Below are 21,553 nucleotides of genomic sequence, written 5' to 3'. Positions count from 1 at the left end.
GTGCCACGACTGTGTTTGAGTACCTAAAATTACTCAAATTCTTGGCATCATACAACAATTTTTGTTTTACATATGCACAAAGTTGACTATCCTGCTTTCTGCGCTTACAGGTAAACAAGATGCTGGTGAATCTTGAACCTCCTGGCTCTGTCAGTTTAACAGGAATTAAAACTTATTCCTGGGTCAGTAGCCTGAGCGACAGTATTGCTTTGTATAACGAAACACGTCTTACAGGGAGAAGAAGAATATTTTGCTACGACAAATGAAGGGAGCGTTTTGGGAGAAGAAACATTGGATAAGCTTTTGTTGTATGCAAGACCACGTACAATAATTTGGACGGCCGATTTGTTGATGCTGTTGACAGGGTGAGTAACTTTGACAGTCTTGTATGTATTCAATAAATTAACTGCTTAATTAAGCACAAATATTATAATCAATATACGTCACATTGTTGCGATAGACACCGTGATGGCAGTCAACTACAAAAAACATTCTTGATGTCCTCATCATTTGTAAAACAAAAAGAATGAAGCAGATCACTAGCACTGTGGGAATCGATGGTATGCGAAGCACGTTGCCGGTTAGTGGACACCCAGCATCCATTGCAGTTACGCAAACTGTTACAACGTCGGCCGACATGTTTGTGTTAGTATAACAGCTATCAGTCTAACGCGGGCTTGGTTGTGATGGCAACATATCCCCTTCAGGCGCAGCGTCCACATATGTGGACGCCAACTTCACAGCTAAATATCTCGAAACTAATTTTGAATCTCGCGCGCAAACAGTGCTCCCTTCATCTTTACATGTTGCTGCAGCAACCCGTGGCGCCATCTGCCGCACCTGACGCAAAATAACTAGAAAAACAAATCTCAAAGATGGTCGCCTCCACGTTTTACGGCGGCACACGTAAGTGGCTCTCACTTTTCAAGCTTTTGCGATATTCTATTCAAGGTGGCATGAAATTCTGCATTTGTCAGTTATAGCTAAGACATACCGCATGCCAATAAACAAGACTTTTGCAACCGGAAACAACTTATAGCGTGAGAAGGGGTGCGCAAAATAGCGCGTCCACTGTCGTGGACATTGCGCCTTAGTGCCGCCTTTGTTGTGGGGCAGCTGTTCTGGCGGGTAATTTTGGCGGTGCACCATTTCTGCACCATGCGTAGAGAAATTATGGTTATGCGTGAATTTTTGTCTACAGGACTTGAAGATCATGCATCAAAACATGAGAAAGTTGATGATGCAACAGCAGAACAAATCCTGATGAAAATATCAAATGGAGATGTCTCAGATGGGGACTCTTCTGATTATGAAATGAAAGAAAATAAAGAAAACATGGTAAGTTTGCTCTAGATTGTGAGACATTATTTTGTGTTCGCGGGAAAAAACATGGCACCAAACTGTCTAAAGTTAGTTTGTCCCTAATTTACGCTTCTTGTTTCAGCCTGCCAATGGTCAGGTGAACGCATCCATGGCCACAGCTGCACTGCCTGCACGACCAGACGCCACGCTCACTACCTCGAACGAGCCTGCGGCATCCAAGAAGGCTGAGATTAAATGGATGAAGAAAGATTTTGCTCCAAGTGATGTTGACTGCCACTACAATCCTGAGATAGCGTCGCCACCTCAGCAGCCCCTTCTTTATTTTAGCAAGTATTTCACCGAACCGATATTTGAAGACCTTGCTGAATTCACCAACAGGTATGTCCTACAAAGAGACGGTACCGTATTAGCCACTACGAAAGAAGAGATCAAAATATTTTTTGGAATGCTCATGCTAATGGGTGTTCTTAAATACCCTCGCGTCAGAATGTATTGGCAACCTGCAACAAGGATTCCTGCAATAGCCGATTCGATGGGCGTGAAGAGATTCTTCAAAATCAGAGGCGCTCTTCACATAAGCGACGCTAATGAAGAACGGGACCCCAATAGCCAAGACAAATTCTGGAAAGTTAGGCCCTTGATAGAAGCTGTCAGAAGCCTTGCTTACAGCTTGTTCCCTTGGAACAGAGCAGCATTGATGAACAGATGGTGCCGTTCACGGGGCGCATTGCAGCAAAGCAATTTGTGAAGGGAAAGCTAAACCCAGAAGGCGTGAAGGTTTTCGTAAGATGCAGTTTCGACGGTCTTGCACATGACTTTGAGTTTTAGCAAGGGAAGGGAACAGGAGTGAGCAAAGAACATTCACATCTTGGCCTTGGTGGCTCCGTCGTAATGCGCCTTGTTGAAAACACCGCGAAGGCACAGAACATCAAGTGCTACATGGATAATTAGTTAAATTATCGTTAAATTAATTAGTTAAAAGAGATCGGCATTTTGGCTAGTGGCACAATTAGAGGAAACCGCTTGGCAGGATGCGTCATGAAAACAGAAAAGGAAATGAAGAAAGAAGGACGGGGAAGCTATGATGAATGGGTTTCCCAGAATGACGACGTTGTCCTGGTCCGTTGGCAAGACAACGGGATCGTTAACATGGCTTCCACCCACCTAGGAGTTGGAAATGTTGGCACCGTGAGAAGGTGGAGCGAAGCCACAAAGGTCCATGTCGACATTGACTGTCCGGAGGTAGTCCTGGACTATAACAAATACATGGGTGGAGTGGACAAACTGGACTTTATCATGTCCCTCTACCCAATGCGGACACGAACAAACAAGTGGCCAGTGAGAGTGATGTGCCATTTTGTTTCGTTTGCCCTCTGCAACAGTTGGCTCGAGTACTTAAGAGATGCCAATAAAGAAGGGCTACTAAAAAAAGATACACTGGACATGATGTCATTTCAGACAGACGTCGCAAATTGCCTGCTGAAGAGCAATAATCCACAAAAGAAGCGTGGACGACCGAGCACTGAGAACTCCCAAGCAGTGAAAAAGAAGGTTCCCAATGCTTCACCACTACCAGTCAGCTCTGTGTGCTATGATGGGATCAGTCATTGGCCGCAGCAAATAAACATGCCTAACGCACAACGCTGCCGCAGAGGAATGCACATCAAAAAGCCGTGTCCGCTGCCGGAAGTGCAACGTTTTTCTGTGTTTGACATCTCAGAACGACTGTTTTGATATATTTCATAACAAATAGACTATTTCTGAGAACTTTTGGTGAAAATACTTCCTCAACAGTGGTCCTGCAATGATTATTTCCGAGCGTTCGAAATAAGAGCGTGAGTTTTCTTCTTCATCACCTTTCACTGATATTACTGCTTTGAGGCGCAACGTCCACATATGTGGACGCCACGTGAAAACTTAACCAATAAATTTTTTTCTGAATTTCTTGAGGATTCCTTCTTTAATAGCGTTATATATTCCCAATCAGAACAAGAAAAAATTTTCGCTACGCCAGATTTAATTCGCACCTGACGCTTACAAAGATCGTGTGATGCACACGCTTTGTTGCGGACCGCTTTGTTGCGCACACGCTTTGTTGCGGACCTCAGGCAGTCAGACGCGAGCAAGCGACATGCCTACTGTTGGGTCCAACATAGATAATAGATGAGCGTGAGCGAGAGAAACACAGATTGGGACACCATCATTGATTAGGGTGTTATACAATTCCTACGTACCTATGACTATGTCACGCGTTATATCGCATAACAGCGATTGCTTTTGCAGTGCAGTGATGAAGCGTTAAAACCTACTCGATCTTGTCTGATTTTGCAAGCGGTACCGCTTAGCACAGAATTTAGGGCTGGTATTTTGTAGCGATGCATTATATCTTATTCTATACTAGTCTTATCATCCACCGCGCATGGCCGGCTGATCCCGTTCATACCGTGAGCGAAGCGCCGCTCTGACCATTGACCATGTGCGAAAAGCGCGAAAAGGCATTAGCATCGGAAAGGCATCGCTACGAAATACCGGCATGTGTAACGTTAGGTGCTAGAAGAAAAGTACAAGGGAACGTGGTCCAATCCTAGAAATTGTGCCATCTTACTCAGTCTCAAAGCACGAGCTGTCATAATGAAATAACATGAGAAACTGGCACATCACGCAAGTAACGCACCTGACATACTTCTCAAGGTGTGAATAGCCTTTGGCACGCGAACAGCATGCGGTCAGTTTTTCCCTAGTATTCTCTGCTAGAAAGCAACGTGTGATTCTCTTTAACCATTGGTGATAATGAAAGCATAATAGGCTTTAAATACCTGTCTTTACATGTGCTGATCCTGGCCCATGCTAATAACGGGTATTTGTTTTATTTGCATATGTATGAAATCCTTCCGCGAAGTTACTGATGTTGCTAAAATAAGTCTCAATTTAGCCTGATACATAAACTGAAATAAATTGGTGCTGGCAGAGTCAACAGTGCTATTAGAAAAATTGATTGACATTGACACGTATACATGTTTATCTTTCACCGGTGGCCGCTTTCCACCGGCTAACAAATGTTAAACGTTTCCGGTTTGCGCAGGACGCGCCTGTATCGGAAGTTTCTTGAACGTTATCGATGCTTCTTTCCGTTGCCTGTTTTCACCGACGCTTATGTTATCTGATTGTATGACCGACGCAAATTATCTAGAACTTTCTGGAAGACCCGCGGGCATCAGGGATTAATCTGGAACCTTCGATGACTCAGGTATAAAAGCCGATGCGTTTCACCGCTGATCAGTTTTTCGACGGTCGCCGACTGTGTTCGCCACTATCGTTGTGCTTTGAGTGTAGCTTGCTTTTGTGGGCACAGGTTCGCCCAATAAACAACCAGTTTCATCATACACAGTTTTACGACTGTTTTCTTTACCGTCACTACTACGTGACATCTGGTGGAGGTGCTAGTTCGTTCATGCACCGAACGCCCCCGCAAAGCCGCGACCCAAGCCCGAAACCGGAGGACGAGACCAACGTCGCCAAGGACCAGCGAGCTAGCCGTAGGCAGCAAGGACTTCTGCCGGAGTACGGACTTCTTCCCGAAAAGACCACTGCAATCAAGGCCAAGTCAACGACCAGAATGGCAGCACCAGTGTCCCCCATCCTGCTGCAACAACCTCGGGAGCCACCGACCTTTCGTGGATCATCGGCTGAAGACCCTGAAACCTGGCTGGAGACATATGGAGGACCTCGACGTTCAACAAATGGAGCGACGACGACAAGCTGCGCCATGTTTATTTTTCATTGGATGACGCTGCTCGGATCTGGTTTGAGAACAGAGAGACCACCCTGGTGACGTGGGACCTATTTCGTGAAAACTTCGTGAGGACCTTCACGAATGTCGTGCGAAAGGAAAGGGCCTGTGTTTTATTAGAAACCAGAGTGCAATTGCCGAACGAGAACATCGCTATCTTCACGGAGGAGATGACTCGCCTCTTCTGCCACGCCGACCCCGATATATTTGAGGAAAAGAAAGTTCGGTTCTTGATGCGGGTCGTCAAAGAGCATCTATTCACCGGATTGATGCGCAACCCGCCCAAGACTGTGGCAGAATTTCTTTCGGAGGCCACAACGATCGAGAAGACGCTTGAAATGCGAGCCAGGCAATACAACTGCCGTGCACTGGCAAACTACGCCGAAGATCAAGCGCTAGGCGCCGACGACCTGCGCGAGACGATCAGAGCGGTTGTACGGGAAGAGCTGCAGAAGAAGCCAGCAGTGCTTTCGCCTTCACGGATTCCTCTGCACCTGCAACGACGACTATTGTACCTGAACCAATTTTTGACGTGAATCAGAACCTTCCCAGCCATAAGAAAGAACAACTAAAAGCTCTGATCCTGCAATACAAGGACTGCTTCTCGTCTTCGTCAAAAGTTCGACAAACCCCTGTCGCCAAGCACCGCATCATAACCGACGAAAACGTCCGCCCACTCCGTCAGAGCCCATACCAAGTTTCGGTGCGCGAACGCCAGGCCATAAGGCAACAAGTCAACGAAATGCTATGCGACGACATCATCTAGCCGTCCAAGAGTCCGTGGGCGTCCCCCGTAGTGGTAGTGAAGAAAAAGGATGGAACCCTACGTTTCTGCGTCGATTATCGTCGCCACAACAAGATCACGAAGAAGGACGTATACCCCCTCCCTCGGATTGACGACGCCTTGGATCGAATCTACAACGCAAAGTATTTTTCGTCGATGGACCTCAAAACCGGCTGCTGGCACATTGAAGTCGACGAGAGGGACCGGGAGAAGACTGCCTTTATAACACCAGACGGACTGTTCGAGTTCAAGGTCATGCCGTTTGGTCTTCGCTCGGCACCTGCGACTTTCCGACGCGTCATGGATACAGTACTGGCAGGCTTGAAGTGGCAGACTTGCCTCGTGTATTTGGACGACGTCGTTGTGTTTGCCTCAAGCTTCCAAGAACACCTGCGGTGCCTTGAAACAGTTCTTCAAGCAATCAAAACCTCCGGACTCACGTTGAAGCCAGAAAAGTGCCGCTTCGTATATGAGGAGCTCTTGTTTTTGGGCCCCGTCATCAACAAGTCTGGAGTGCGTCCCGACCCTCAGAAAACTGCGGCCATCACTGACTTTCCTCCGCCCGCCGACAAGAAGGCAGTGCGTAGATTTCTTGGACTGTGCGCCTATTACAGGCGCTTCGTCAAGAATTATTCACGGATCGCTGAGTCACTGACGTATCTCACGAAGGCCGACGTCGAGTTCAAGTGGGAGACGCCGCAAGTCGAAGCAATTGAAGAACTGAAGCGACGCCTGCAATCGCCGCCAATACTTGCGCATTCCGACGAAAACGCCGATACCGAAGTCCACAGCGACGCAAGCAGCGTAGGAGTCGGCGCCGTGCTTGTGCAAAGGACTGACGGACTAGAAAGGGTTGTAAGTTACGCTAGCCGGTCTCTATCGAAGGCGGAAGCAAACTATTCCACAACAGAAAAGGAGTGCCTCGCCATCATCTGGGCTACATAATGTTTCGCCCCTACCTCTATGGCAGGCCCTTCAAAGTTGTGAGCGACCACCACGCCTTGTGTTGGCTAGCTAACTTCAAGGATCCTTCAGGTCGCCTCGCACGATTGAGTCTGAGACTTCAAGCATTCGACATCATCGTCGTTTACAAGTACGGGCGAAAGCACTCTGACGCCGACTGCTTGTCTCGCACCCCCGTCGAACCGCCGCCACAGGACGACCAGGATGACGACACTTTCTTGGGACCCATCAGTGCCGACGAATTCGCCGAAAAACAGCGAGCCGACCCGGAACTAAGGAACCTTGTAGACTACCTCCTGGAAGGCAAGGCCGTCTTTGTGCCGAAGGTGTTCAGGCGAGGATTGGTGTCGTTTTTCTTGCAAAACGACATTCTCCTAAAGAAGAACTTCTCGCCTCTCTGAGCCAACTACCTCCTCGTGGTACCCTCAGCAATGCGTCCAGAGGTTCTGCAAGCTCTCCATGACGACCCAACGGCTGGACACCTCGGTTTTTCCCGCACGCTCGCGAGGATACAAGAAAAATACTACTGGCCTCGCCTCTCTGCCGACGTCGCCCATTACGTAAGGACATGCCGAGACTGTCAGCAACGCAAAACACCGCCGAAAGGCCAGCCGGACTTCTACAGCCGATCGAGCCACTCCGCCGACCGTTCCAGCAGATTGGGATGGACTTACTGGGGCCTTTTCTGACGTCGACGTCCGGGAATAAATGGATCGTCGTAGCTACGGACTACCTCACCCGCTACGCCGAAACAAAAGCCTTGCCCTAAGGCAGTGCTGCCCAGGCAGCCCGATTCTTCGTTGAGAACATCCTTCTGCGTCACGGTGCCCCAGAAGTCCTCATCACCGACAGAGGTACGGCCTTCATGGCTGAACTAACTCAAGCCATCCTGCGCTGCAGCCAGACAAGCCATCGCTGGACCACCGCCTACCACCCGCAGATGAATGGCCTCACCGAGCACCTAAATAAGACCATCGCCGACATGCTGGCAATGTACGTCGACGTCGAACACAAGACGTGGGATGCCATCCTTCCGTACGTGACCTTCGCATACAACACGGCCGTGCAAGAAACGACGCACATGGCGCCGTTCAACCTGGTCTACGGAAGGAAACCGGCAACGACGCTTGAGGCCATGCTACTGGATGTCTCCGACGAAGAAAATCTCGACGTTGCCACCTATTTGCAGCGTGCCGAAGAAGGTCGACAGCTCGCCCACCTGCGCATCAAGAACCAGCAGAGAACCGACAGCCGACACTACAATCTTCGACGACGCTACGTCGAGTACCAGCCCGGAGACCGTGTTTGGGTCTGGACTCCGATACGCCGACGAGGACTTAGCGAGAAACTCTTGCGTCGCTATTTCAGACCATATAAGATCATCCGACGTATTGGCACACTGGACTATGAGGTTGTGACAGACGGTATTTCGCAATCACAGCGGCGCCGCGCACGACCTCAAGTCATCCACGTAGTGCGTCTTAAGCCTTTCTACACCCGCTGATGAACTTAGGTTCTTTGTTGCTTTGTTATTTTTGTCGCTTTCTGTATGCGTGGTTTTGTTTTCGCTTTCGTGTTTTTAGCATCGGGACGATACCCTTTAAGGGGAGGGTATTGACACGCATACATGTTTATCTTTCACCGGTGGCTGCTTTCCACCGGCTAACAAATGTCAAACGTTATCGCTCGGCGCAGGACGCGCCTGTATCGGAAGTTTCTTGAACGTTATGGATGCTTCTTTCCCTTGCCTGTTTTCACCGACGCTTATGTTATCTGATTGTATGGCCGACGCGAATTGTCTAGAACTTTCTGGAAGACTCGCGGGCATCAGGGATTAATCTGGAACCTTCGATGACTCAGGTATAAACGCCTGCGCGTTTCGCCGCTGATCAGTTTTTCGACGATCGCCGACTGTGTTCGCCGCTAGCGTTGTGCTTTGAGTGTAGCTTGCTTTTGTGGGCACAGGTTCGCCCAATAAACAACCAGTTTCGTAATACACAATTTTACGACTGTTTTCTTTATCGTCACTACTACGTGACAATAGATTTCGCGTGAACTCGCCGATGCTGAATTTGATTTAAATGTCTCCCTGGTCATACTATTACCCAAACATTGGGGCCATGACGATGTCACTGCACCATATTCACTGTCACGAATAAAATGCGTTCATATTAATGCAGACGCGGTCGGAATGCCATTGATACCTGAGCTAAAATACCTGCTAAGCTGTCTCGTGTTTCGCACACGGTTTCAGGTTTCTAATTTCCAAATGTTTCATTAAGTGTGTTTCAAGCGAAGCTTGTATACGCTAGCCTGCGCCGGCGAGGTAACGCTAAAAAACCAGCTGTTCTCAAACCTGCCCAGGTGGTCTGCACGCACTCGTGATCGGACCGCGCTCGGGCCACTACTCACGCTTTCGTCGTCGTCGTCTGCTTCCACAGCTGGCTGCGTTGCCGCTAATCATCCCAACGAAGAAATTCACTTCTCTTCTGTCGTCGTAATGGGGAGGCCGCATTTACGGGGGGTATGACCGATTGCTTACGTGGGTAAGGGTTATTCATTGTGTTACGTAAAGGACAGATTTATTTTGAAGAAATTTCTAGGAAATCCATCCTGAATGAACGCGGTCGGTAAAAGGCTCGTCATCGGCGTGCCGATTCTAGCGTGAGTGCGTCCGAAGCCCAGGCGAACCGTCAACGAAAAGCCCCGGACCCCGAGTTGCGGGAGCGCGATGTTGAGGCGAAACGGCAGCGTCTTTAGCCCTCCTGGAGCCCGACAACGGTGGTGCACGCTCTGGTATCGGGCCTCGCACGGCGAGGCGGCCGGACGCGAGACCTACGTGGTGAGACTTAACGGCCGGGGCGCTGGGCGCCGCAGAGAAAAGAGACGACTTCTTTCTTTGGGGACCAGACAACGACTGAGTTTATTCGGAGAGCGAGAAAGGAGCAACGCGAACGGTTATTACAATATTAGGCACGGCGGGGAGCCAGTGGTAAGGATCAATTCGAAACCGAAACAAAGCAGAATTCAACATCACCTCTCCCTTTTAAAAATATAGTGAAAGTATCTGCCCTCGCCAAGGAAGCATAATTGGCGGGAGAGACAAACATTTACCGAATTAGAATGGAAAGTTATGTTTTTATACAATATCTAAATGCGTAGCATTGCAAAAGCCAATTTAGAAATAAATTCAGTGGAAATGCAGATACATTTGCAGGTACAGGATACATTCGTGACGATATTTAACGTTTAGGCCCCGTATGGTGGATTGGACTAGGACCTATGTACACTAAGTGCAGGCATTATACAGTAGAAAACGTCATCGATAACTGTAGGTACCTTAATTTTAAGAAATGTTTTTAAACAGTAACCAAGGTTGGTTCCCTTTCTTTTTTTTTCGAAAGAACATGACAGAAGTAACAGTTAATGCATAACCATACATGAAAACACTAAAAAAATGTAAACACTGCAAAATGTACACGCTGCAAAAATATTTGAAATAACCATTCTTGGGTAGCCTTGTACACTAAGGTTGCAATAAATGAGGAATAAATGTTAACATCCGTGTGACCTGCTTGGAGACACAGATGTGTGGCTCACTTGCTCTGAGCCTGAAGCACGATATACCACGGCACGACCGTTTTGACTTGGAATTGTGCTTAGCGCATGGTTAAGCAGACATAACGGATTCTCGACTACGCGAGTCCGTGTAAAGCCCTTACTTGAAGGTAAAGTACCTAGCCTAAAAAGTAATATACCAGACATTTGTATTTTTTGGCATAAGATGCCGAATTCAGATGGGAGGACGAACCTCTGTAGACGTATGAAGAGAAACTCGCATCAAACGAAGTTTCTTACGCTCTGAGGACAGCAACAAAAAAGAATATTAAGTTCAACAGCATTCTGAAATTACAGTGGGAGCTGATAGCTTTCGACAACGAGATCCACGAAACAAACCTGAAGACAATGTTCTGCGGTGAAGACATGCTAATTATAGCAACCTGAACGATCTCACCAGTAATGCGTGAATTCTGTAAGACATGTTACTTTTTTTCCATAAACTAAGACAGTAGTACTATTCGGGGACATAGTCCTTAAGACATGCTGGAAGTTGTTTAGGTCGAGTAGACCTACGGAAGACTAACTCTAGTTGAGAAGCAGGAGTAGAAGAATAATTTTTCGATGATGAGCTGGAAGTTTGTGCACTGTTGTCCTGAGACTCTTCAGGAGCGTCAGGCTGAGACGAAAAGTGAAGGGGAAGCTTGACGGATTCTTCTGCGGGGCGGAACAAAGTAACGGTTGTGCAACGGGAGGAAAACCTGTAGCAGTAGGAACTGGAAGAAAAGGTGGGAAACTATCATCAAGAGATGAGTATAATCACTGGAATTACTCCCTTCACTTATGTTTACAAAAGAACGTGGATGAGCATGATATTTCACCAGTGTGGAAGATTTTCAATGCATGCAATTTTCAATCTGGAATGTGTATCGACCTACTTTACTATGTATCTTGAAATAACGGGAATATTTAGGACCAGACTTGCACGAGTTTCATACTCGTACAAGATCTCCTGGTTGAAACTTGGGTATTCTTGTTCCACGACGACGGTTTATGTAAGTTCTGACATTTTCCTGCTTTTTTAGCACACATTTCTGAACTTCCTGGTGTAACTTTGGACAAGCCAATTCTGGATGAATAGGAGGCATGTTATCAACATCCAGTCGAGTCCTCGGTTGACGACTGTAGAGCAGCATAGCCAGAGGTACACCGGTAGTGATGTGTTGCGTTAACCTGTAAATCGCCAGGTATTTTAAGACTGCAAGACTAAGGTCATAGTGATCCAATAACGCAACCTGTATGAACTCTTTGAGGACGCGGTTGAATCTCTCTACCTGGGCGTTTGCCTGAGGGAGTAAAGAGAAGACCGGAAATGCTTAATGCCTCTGTCCTTTTGAAAGTTCAAGAACTCATTCGAGATATTCTCAAACTCATTGGAAACAAACTCTCGTCCACTGTCGGACACTGTTGCGCTAGGAAAACCTTCACGACTGAAAATTGTAATAAGGGCATGCATGATAGCCCCAGACTTGACTGAACACATGAAAGCAACTTCAGGCCACTTCGAATAATTATCAACTATGACTAAATCAAAATGTGCATACTGTGGAGCACGATCTACAGGACCGATTCTATCTATGGCAAATTTTTTCCTTGGTCTCAGAGGCCATTCCACCGGTTTAAGTAGAGCGAAATAAGGTTTGGCATGTTTATCTGCTTGTTGACAAACAGAGCAGTTCCTCACAAGTTCGCCAACTTATTTATCCATGTGAGGCCACGAGTAGATGCCTGAAATTGTTAGTTTGTTTTAATAATCACAAGATGACCTTCATGACCGATGTACAGCAGTTCATGACGCAACGAAGCTGGAGGAATAATGTGATCTCCTCGGAGTAGATGATTATATATTTAGGATAATTCAGACTGTAAGGATGCGTATGCCTGTATGTCACGGAGCGGCATATTTTCGAGAGTTCGAGGGGTTTTTGACGCCAATTAACGGCCGCCAACAACGTGGTGCACTCACTATGCGGCGTATAATTTCGATTTGCGACTGTCACGGAGCGACATATTTTTAAAAGTGGTTTTGACGCTGATTAGCGACACACCGAATTACGGGCGTCAAAAACGTGGGATCTTCACTATGCGGCGTGTAATTTCGATTATCGACGCGCCGAATTACGGGCGTAAAAAGCGTCGTGGCCTCACGGGGTGCCATCTCCATTCGAGACGCGACACGCCGATTACGGACCCAGAAGTGTGCGTGTACGTCTGCGTGGTATGCCGGGTTCGACCTTGGCCCTTGACCTTGGGAGAGAGGAGAATCTGCAGTTTTTCGACCATGGTGAAAAGGGCGCGGCCAAGGCTGTTGGGAGCTAGAAGCAGTGAATTAGGAGAACTCTACATACCGGCAGTTTCCCTACATAAGGAACTAGGGAAAGGAGAGGCTATTTAAGCGCAGGTTTTGGGCCCTGCTGATTAGTCAAGAAGCTGAACCTATGCGCTGCTGAGAAGCCGTCGGGGGGCTATTGCCGTCCAGTATCACCTGAGCCGCCTGGCGACGTCGGAACTCCGAGGAACTTGTTGACGTACGAGACGTCAAACCAGCGTCTGCAACGAAGCTCGTGGTAGTTCGCCTCAAGTTAACTCCACCTGCTTGAGAGAAGACGTCAAATATAGACTCCCGGGAAACCCAGCACAGCAATTCGCATCCACCTCAACAAAATTGGACCACCAGCATTCTTCGGGAAAGCTTTGTGCAACGACTTTACAGTTTATGGACTTGCTGCTGCTGCCCGGCCATGCGTATTACACCATTTGTTTTCTTTTGAACTTTGATTTCTTTTGAACTTTGTTTTAGTGAAATACTGTTAGGCGTAATTCTTGTATATTTGATCCGCGCCCTGTTTCATATGTATATGTTCTGTTAATTGCTCGTATTTATTGGTCTTCATCATTGTGTGATATTAAGTTCAGGTGTGTTAGTTGGTCTTGTGCTTTTCTTATTATTTTATTTTATTAACTTTTGTATATTTATCAGTCGATAAATATCTTGTTTTTTTTTGTTTACTCCCGACTCTGAATCTTTTCACGGTGTTCGCTTGAATACGGAACAGCCAACCGGCTTGTCTACCCCGTCGATTGACTTCGCGCCGACGACAAATCGGGGACAGCTGTGACACTGTAAATGTGGAGAAATATCGGAAGCATTTTTCCAACTATGTACTATTTTCTCTTTCAAAGCTTGCAAACAGAATCATTCTGCGTAGCTGTCTGCAATTCTTCCTTTGTAAGCCATACTGAAACCAAAGATACTATTTCCTCATCAAGCACTGGTTAAGTTTCAGGAGGAACAGGAACACGCGACAACGCATCAGCTACGATATTTTTATCACCCTTGCCAATTCTCAATGTTGAAATTGTAGTAAAGTAACCTTGCATTACAGCGTGAAATTCTTAGTGGACTTTGTCCCGAGCCCTTTTGAGGACATTGGTGGAACTAGAGCTTGGTGAACAGTACGTAAAGTGAACTGTCTACCCCATAAGTAAACATACCAATGTTCACAAGCAAGGAGGCAAGTTAATGCTTCACGTTCGCCTACGGAGTGCCGTCGTTCTGCTGAAGTTAATGTACGAGATGTGAAAGTCACTGTAAATAGCTGATTTCTGCATTTCTGCTGAAGGACGGCTCCCAAACCAACGTCAGAAACATCAACTGTAACAACAATGTGTAAATGTGATTCCAACATGCACAGTACTGGACGCGAAGCAAGTACTTCCTTGATAGACTGAAAGCTATATTCAGTATGTTGGTCCCAGACAAAAGCTTTTCCTTGCCTTAGAAGTCTCCTTAGAGGCTCTATGATGTCAGCATACTGCGGAATAAGTTTTGCTATATTTTCCCGTAAGGACGAGAAATGAGTGCAAAGCCTTCTTCTCAATTGGCTCTGGAGCCTCTACAAGCGCCTTGATTTAATTTACAGTGGCAAAACGCCATGTGCGGAAATTTTATAGCCAAGGAAAGTTAATCCAGGAACACTTAATACACACTTATGATTCAACTGCATGCCTGCATTGCTTATTCTAGAAAGGACATTTGGCAAGTTTCTGTCATAGTCTTGTTGCGCATGACCCATAACAAGCACATCATCAAGGTGACATAATGCACCCGGACAGTCTTTTAACACAGATGACATGATCTGCTTAAAAGCGGGTGGCGCACATGCCAGACCAAAACACATTCGCTTAAAGCGAAACAGACCTTCATGAGAAATATATGGGGTAAGCTCACGGCTTTTTTCATATAATAGAACCTGATGACATGCGGACTGTAAGTCCAACTTGATCAACACAGTAGCATCAGCCAGTCAATGCAAAAGTTCATCAGTCCTGGGAAAACGAAAGGCCTTGACGATGATCGCCTTGTTGGGTTCTCGAATATCGACGCACAGTCGAAGAGTATTGTCCTTTTCCCGAACCACGACGAGTGGAGAGATCCACTATGATGCTGACACTTGTTCGATGATATCAGCTGATTCGAGACGATGCAGTTCGGCGGAGACTAGCTCACGGAGAACCAAAGGTAGCGGACGTAGTTTCGCTGAAACTGGATGAACACAAACAAGGTCGGAGACAAACGTCATGGCCCTTTACAAGTCCTAGTTGACCAGAGAACAGATGAGTGAATTCCGCTGGAGCGTTTTGCTGTAGAGATGAAGACTTGACTTCAGGAATAGACGGCGTTTCGATTACTTGTTGACAAGAAAGGGAAGATTCATGAATGTCCATGCCTAGTGATTCTATTGCGTCTAGGCCCAAAAGAGAAGTGCCTTAGTCGATGACGTGAAGTGTCGTGACTGTAGAATTGTTTGAGTATTTGACAATCACAGAAAAATATCCTGATTGCAAAATTTCTTGGTGGGAATTGTTCTTGAGTCGGAGACTTGCAGGAGATAATGGCAAGACCTTGAAATGTTCCTCGTACGTAGCGCGGTCCATCAGCGAGATGGTAGCTCCGGTATCCAGAAGAAGCTTGACTGAAGTATTCCCAATGAGAACTTCGGCGAAGATTATTTCCGGACTGATATTTGGTGCTTGTATTGTCCGCATTGAAGAAATTTTACTTGCCAAATCTGTTTCAGCTGAAGAAGAAATGAGCTGAGCTCTTGCTGGAAACGCGCGATGTGCTCGGTTCCGTGAACGGCAGAACTGTTGCATAATGTTCCACTTTTTTGCACGCGCGGCAGGTAACGTGCTTAGCCAGACAGCCTGGATCGGATGCTATGTGCTGAGTTGATCCACACCGGTGAAATGAACAGTGGCGTCTTGAAAGTACTTGAAAAATTCTTGCCACGCGCCATGATTGTCGGCTTCTCCAGGTCGCGACTTTCCGCCATTTCGACTGGCGCCATCTTGGACTGGTATGGCTGAGGAACAAGCTTGGCGAGGACCGCCATCTTGAGCACCCGGGCGAAGAAGGCGACGGCTGGTGACGCCATCTTGCCGCGGAGAAGAAACGCGCTGTTTTGTAGACTCGGTGAAAACTTGTATTTCCTCCTGAATTTGCTTAACGCTTCGCCCAATTTCTTCCACTTTCTTGAGCGTCAACGATGGTCCCTCATAGAGAAGTCTCTCACGGATTCTTATTGAGGCGACCCCTTGCAGAATTTGGTCGCGGAGGGACTCCTCGTGCAAAGCGCCGACCGCGCATGCTGGAGCAAAGCGTGAAGCGAAGTAACGAATTCTTCGAAAGACTCTCCTGGGTACTGTCGTCGGTCTCTCAAGATAATGCTATGGGAGAGGCTGTTTGTGCTGTCTTCGTAGCTCTTGTCCAACAAGCGGATGATGTCTTGGAACTGTAACTTAGCGGGGTACACTTGTGACGTGAAGTCGTAACAGAGACACTGACCCTCAAAACCCTAACTCAACAGCAATACAGCTTTCTTCCTCTCCTCCGGTAGCGTATCGCTTCCGACCGCAGGCCGAAAAGTGTGGAACGAACGTTTCCACGTGAGCCAATGTATGGCAGGTGTACACGGAATAGGCAGAAAAGGCGGCGGCGGGGAAGCGAATGCCATGGTTGAAGCGGTAGACAAAGGAGAAGTACACGCAGGCTCCGCCGAGTTCATGCTGGCAGCAGAAGTAAGCAGAAATAGAGCAGTGCCAGGAGGTGAGAGCGAGTTGTGGCAGAATGGTTTACCTCGTCGCTAAAATGTGGTATGGGGCCTCGCACTGCGAGGCCGGCGGACGCGAGACCTACTTGGTCAGGCCTAACTGTGGAGGCCCTGAGCGCCGCAGAGAAGTGCTTATATTTGTGTGTGTGTGTCCAAATACAGCAAAATCTATTTCGCTGGCCGGAATCACGTCATAGGCGTCGGGTTTAGACACCGCCTTTTGTGTGTCAAAAGACGTATATAGAATGTAAGTCAAGCAACCATCTCGATCAAGTAAAAACGAGGACTGTGTAGTTGAATATAATATATCATCCACTCTGTTTCATTAGTTCTTCTATCATAAGGATCCTCAACACCTAACGTAACTAATAACATTCCCATCGTAAGAAGAAATGGTAATTGAATTACCTACAATAATAATCTTGAAGGAATGAATGCGCTGCCAATTTTTGAGGACGTTGGACATGTGCTAATTGTAATGTACCAAGGAATATTGTGTAAATCATGGTATTATTTGAGTGCTTTATAGATATATATATATATATATTTATTTATTATTTATTATTAGTACTCACAGGCACCGAGCTGAGTACTGCTTTAATTAGTTGAGAAATGATAAAGATAACTAAATGGAGCAGAAGTCTACTGTACACATAAGTTTTATCAGTTACACTTCTAAACAGTAAAATATATATGTTTTGCCTTATTCCGGCCCAATCATTAATAAGCAATGTGTAGATCATATGGCTAACTCGTGTATAATTTATATGTCCAAATATTTAATTTCTAATTATTTATAATTGAAATTTATATTTCAAAATTTTATGTAACAATTTTCACAAGCACAATTGTGTGGACCCTCGCAATTACTCTCAGTCCTTGTTTTACATAATTCTTCTATTTAGTTTCTTTTACGCTTCGATCACTTTTACATTGCAGACGAGAAATGGTTCTCGAAGACGAGAATAGAAAGGCGATTTCAATAAATGGTATGTCTTGCTTTCACTTGTAGAACTATTCACGTGCTCATTCTTGAGTTGTTTGTCTTTGCGCCAATTCCAGCGTTTAACGCTACTATACCTCAACGAGGAATGCATTAATTTTTTTGCCTGAAAATTATCACGGGTAATTTCATTTTCACATTTCGTGCTCAAAGAAAGATACAAGTCTGGCTGTTCGTGGAAGGGTTGAAAATTTTTTTTCTCAACCTCTGAGGGCGACGTTTGTCGCATAACCACGTCAGAATATTTATGCAAAAGCTTCACATGGCCCATTGAGCAAAAAAGCCGGCGTCTGTCATCTCTAGCAGCGGAATGGCACCTAAACCCCAATTACCATTGGCTGCGACGCTACGTCTCGAGCGCGGCTCGACGGAGTTCCCTTTGGCTACGACTCCACGGCACCAGCGCGCCTCGACGGAGCAGATCAGGTACAGCGGACACCTGCTTAATAATTAAGCTTTATCGCGCCAGGTGTTGCCTGAGGGTAGAGCGCATCGCCGCGAAGCCATATCACCCTCGCTCTCGAAAACAGGCTCGTGGTCCGTATCTCTTTTTCTCACTCCCACTGGGCTTAGCTACTGCGCGCGCCTACCGGCCTTGGTGTCCGCTGCTGCTTGCTCAGTCTCTCGTCGCGCAATACGTTGGTGGCATGCGGCGTTGGCGCCGGAGGCTGCTGCTGCTTTCTGGCTCGGGCAGTACGTACCGCTATAGTACATTACTCGCATCGCAAAACTAAAATGACCTCTCAGCGGTTTTCAAATAGATAGCAGTGATTCCGCATTCACAACTCATACGAAGTGTTTAAATGTCCTCAGATTTTTTTTTTTTTGTTTTAGTCATCTGAACACGAATGCATCCGCTGTGAGATGATTTATTAACGGCTCCGTGTCGCAGAAAATCTGGTGTTGGCGTGGATGTCGGCGTTCGTGGCGGTGAAAGTCATTCCAACCACCCCGACACCCGACCGCGCATGCCTTCCGTGTGGCGCAAGGTGTTAGTGAACAAAAATTGAGAGTAGCGCGAGCTAAAGCGTTTTTAAAGAACACTTCAGGTATTGGATCCTTTGTAGATGCCGCCCAGTAATGCGGATAAATTCAGTCTCTGCGGTTAATGACAAGGGTGAACTTCTCTCCGCGGCTTCGGTAACGACTAACATGGTCGGTGTGGCTGAGCAGGTTGCCATCGCACTCGCGATACTTGATCCCAAGCGATCGATTATTAACATAGACTCCCGCGTGGCGGTCAGGGCCTTCGCCTCGGGTTTCGGAGTCATAGTCATGCTCATGACGATGATTTCTACCAGCATCCCTTAGAGTTCCCTTCACTTAGTCCCCACGTCCGAACCCATTTCAGTGGTTTCTGAGTGTTAATGTTTTTTCGCCGAGTCATGTCATTTTTGCTGAGTCACGCTCATGACTATGACTTCTACCAGCATTTGAAAAGAGGTACGCGAAAAAAATGAGATAAGACAGAGTAATGGTCGGGATGGTGTTACTTCCGACATGAATATGATAGAACAAGCCTTTACAGAACATTACAGCAAATTGTTTGGTGTCCCAATTCACGTGGGAGCTGAGTACGAAGCAAGTTTCTTGAATTTCATGCCGTGTGTAGATAACGAGGTAAAAGCTAGTCTCGAGGAAACGATAACCGTGCGAGAAATAGAACGCCCGATCGAAGAACTTCCTACAGGCAAGTCGTCGTGTCCCGATTACTTAATAGCGGTGTTTTATAAGGCATTTGCACCTGAGCTTGCTCAAGTGTTGGAGCATGTGTACAATGAGGCATATGAAAAGAAACAAGTGCCACCTTCTTTCAGAAGTGCACACATGGTTTTGATACCTAAACAGATGACCACAAGGCGCTTTTATCGGTTGGGGCATACAGGACAATTAGCCTTACAAATACCTACTGCAAGATATTCATGAAGGTGTTGGCAAAGACACTTCAAACAGTCATTACAAATCTTGTCAGGTACTGTATGCAACCTTGTCTTAGTAGCGAGTCTGTGGTAAACTTTGCAAGTCATGTCTATGTGTCGTTGAAATGTGCAAAAAATGCACCGTGTTTTTTGCCGTATTCATATGGGCTTCTAGTTTGGAAAGGGTAAGCAGAACCAATTTGTTTCCTTGAGTCCGCAGTGGTGGGTTAGGTCGGTCACATTTATTTATCAGACAAATTGTGTCGCGTATTCTTTTCTGTGTCGCGTATTCGCGTACAGGAGGCATACGTGAATATCTTAGCAAACATCTACAAAGATTCCACAGCTACCTTGGTTCTCCACAAGAAAAGTAGAGTTACCTATCAAGAAAGGGGTCAGGCAAGGAGACACAATCTTTCCAATGCTATTCACTGCATGCTTAGAAGTATTCAAGCTCTTAGACTGGGAAGGCTTAGGAGTGAGGATCAACGGCGAATATCTCAGCAACCTTCGGTTTGCAGATGACATTGTCCTATTCAGCAACAATGGAGACGAATTACAGCAAATGATTGAGGGCATTAATCGAGAAAGTGTAAGAATTGGGTTGAAGATGAATATGCAGATGACAAAGATATTGTTCAATAGCCTGGCAAGGGAACAAGAATTCAGGATCGCCAATCAGCCTCTAGAGTCTGTAAAGTAGTACGTTTATCTAGGTCAATTACTCACAGGGGACCCTGATCACGAGAAAGAAATTTACAGAAGAATAAAATTGGGTTGGAGTGCATACGGCAGGCATTACCAAATCCTGACTGGGAGCTTACTATTGTCGTTGATAAGAAAAGTGTACAATCATTGCATTCTACCGGTGCTAACATATGGGGCAGAAACTTGGAGGTTAACAAAGAAGCTCGAGAACAAGTTAAGGACCGCACAAAGAGCGATGGAACGAAAAATCTTAGGACTAACGTTAAGAGACAGGAAGAGAGCGGTGTGGATCAGAGAACAAACGGGGATAGCCGATATTCTAGTTGACATTAAGCGGAAGATTTGGAGCTGGGCAGGCCATGTAATGCGTAGGATGGATAACCGGTGGACCATTAGGGTTACGGAATGGATACCAAGAGGAGGGAAGCGCAGTCGAGTTCGGCAGAAAACCAGTTGGGATGATGAAGTTAGGAAATTTGCAGGCGCAAGTTGGAGTACGCTAGCGCAAGACAGGGGTAATTGGAGATCGCAGGGAGAGGCCTTCGTCCTGCAGTGGACATAAAATATAGGCTGATGATGATGATGATGATGATTCTTTTCTTGCGCGATCAGAGAAATTATTTTCTGCGCACATTCATTCAAGTGCGATTGGGGAAAGCATTGCCGTAATACATTGTAACTACCAGTGATGTGGCGGGAGGAAGTGTTACTGGATATTTGGGCGAAGTGGTTGAATCACTTCGTATGTTGCGTGCTCGGTTCTCCATGGAATATCTGTGCTCTGTGACAAGAAAAACATTGTATAGAGATTTAGTGGACACAATGTTGCCAAAACCATTGTACAGGTCTAAACTGGGGAAGTCGAGGAGATGGTGTATTGAAACGGATTAAAAAAATGACAATTAGACCTGCTCTAAAAACGTATTTCTTTAAGCTACACACAAAGACGCTACCTGTAAAAACATGGTTAGATGAAAAAGGGATTTACATTCCACGGACAATAGACTGCTTACTTTGCGAATACCGGAGACCATCGAGCATGTGTTCATCGGTCGCTGGGATCCAATTTTTCATTGAGATGTCTAACAACGGGCACTTAAAAACGAACTACCTATTACACCTCTAGGTATTCAGTTTTTGCCAACAGATAACGATAGGGGAATTCCGTACAATATGTTTATGCTCCTTGGCCTCCGCAGTCTGTGGAAAAACGCGAATGGCAATGTGACATACGGATGTCGAGACCCGTCCGCCGAGAATTAACTTCATTGTGAGTGTCGCATATATTCGGGAAATATACCGTGCACAGAGTGAGCCTCCTGAGTGGGTGGC

General features: G+C 46.4%; 1 long non-coding RNA gene across 1 annotated transcript in view; it reads left to right on the top strand.

Annotated features, from left to right (window-relative positions):
* Positions 1 to 239: 239 nt before the first annotated feature.
* LOC125940096 (uncharacterized) overlaps positions 240 to 21,553 on the top strand; it is a 29,971-nt gene continuing 8,657 nt past the window's right edge. Inside the window, exons 1-2 of the long non-coding RNA XR_007463336.1 lie at positions 240 to 365; positions 17,531 to 17,580. This is a non-coding gene — a long non-coding RNA (uncharacterized LOC125940096). The remainder of the gene's footprint in view (positions 366 to 17,530; positions 17,581 to 21,553) is intronic.

This window comes from Dermacentor silvarum, chromosome 9 (assembly GCF_013339745.2).
Source record: "Dermacentor silvarum isolate Dsil-2018 chromosome 9, BIME_Dsil_1.4, whole genome shotgun sequence".
Lineage (NCBI taxonomy): Eukaryota > Metazoa > Arthropoda > Arachnida > Ixodida > Ixodidae > Dermacentor > Dermacentor silvarum.
The sequence above is the reverse complement of the archived record's forward strand: the minus strand, read 5'-3'. Positions and strand labels throughout refer to the sequence as shown.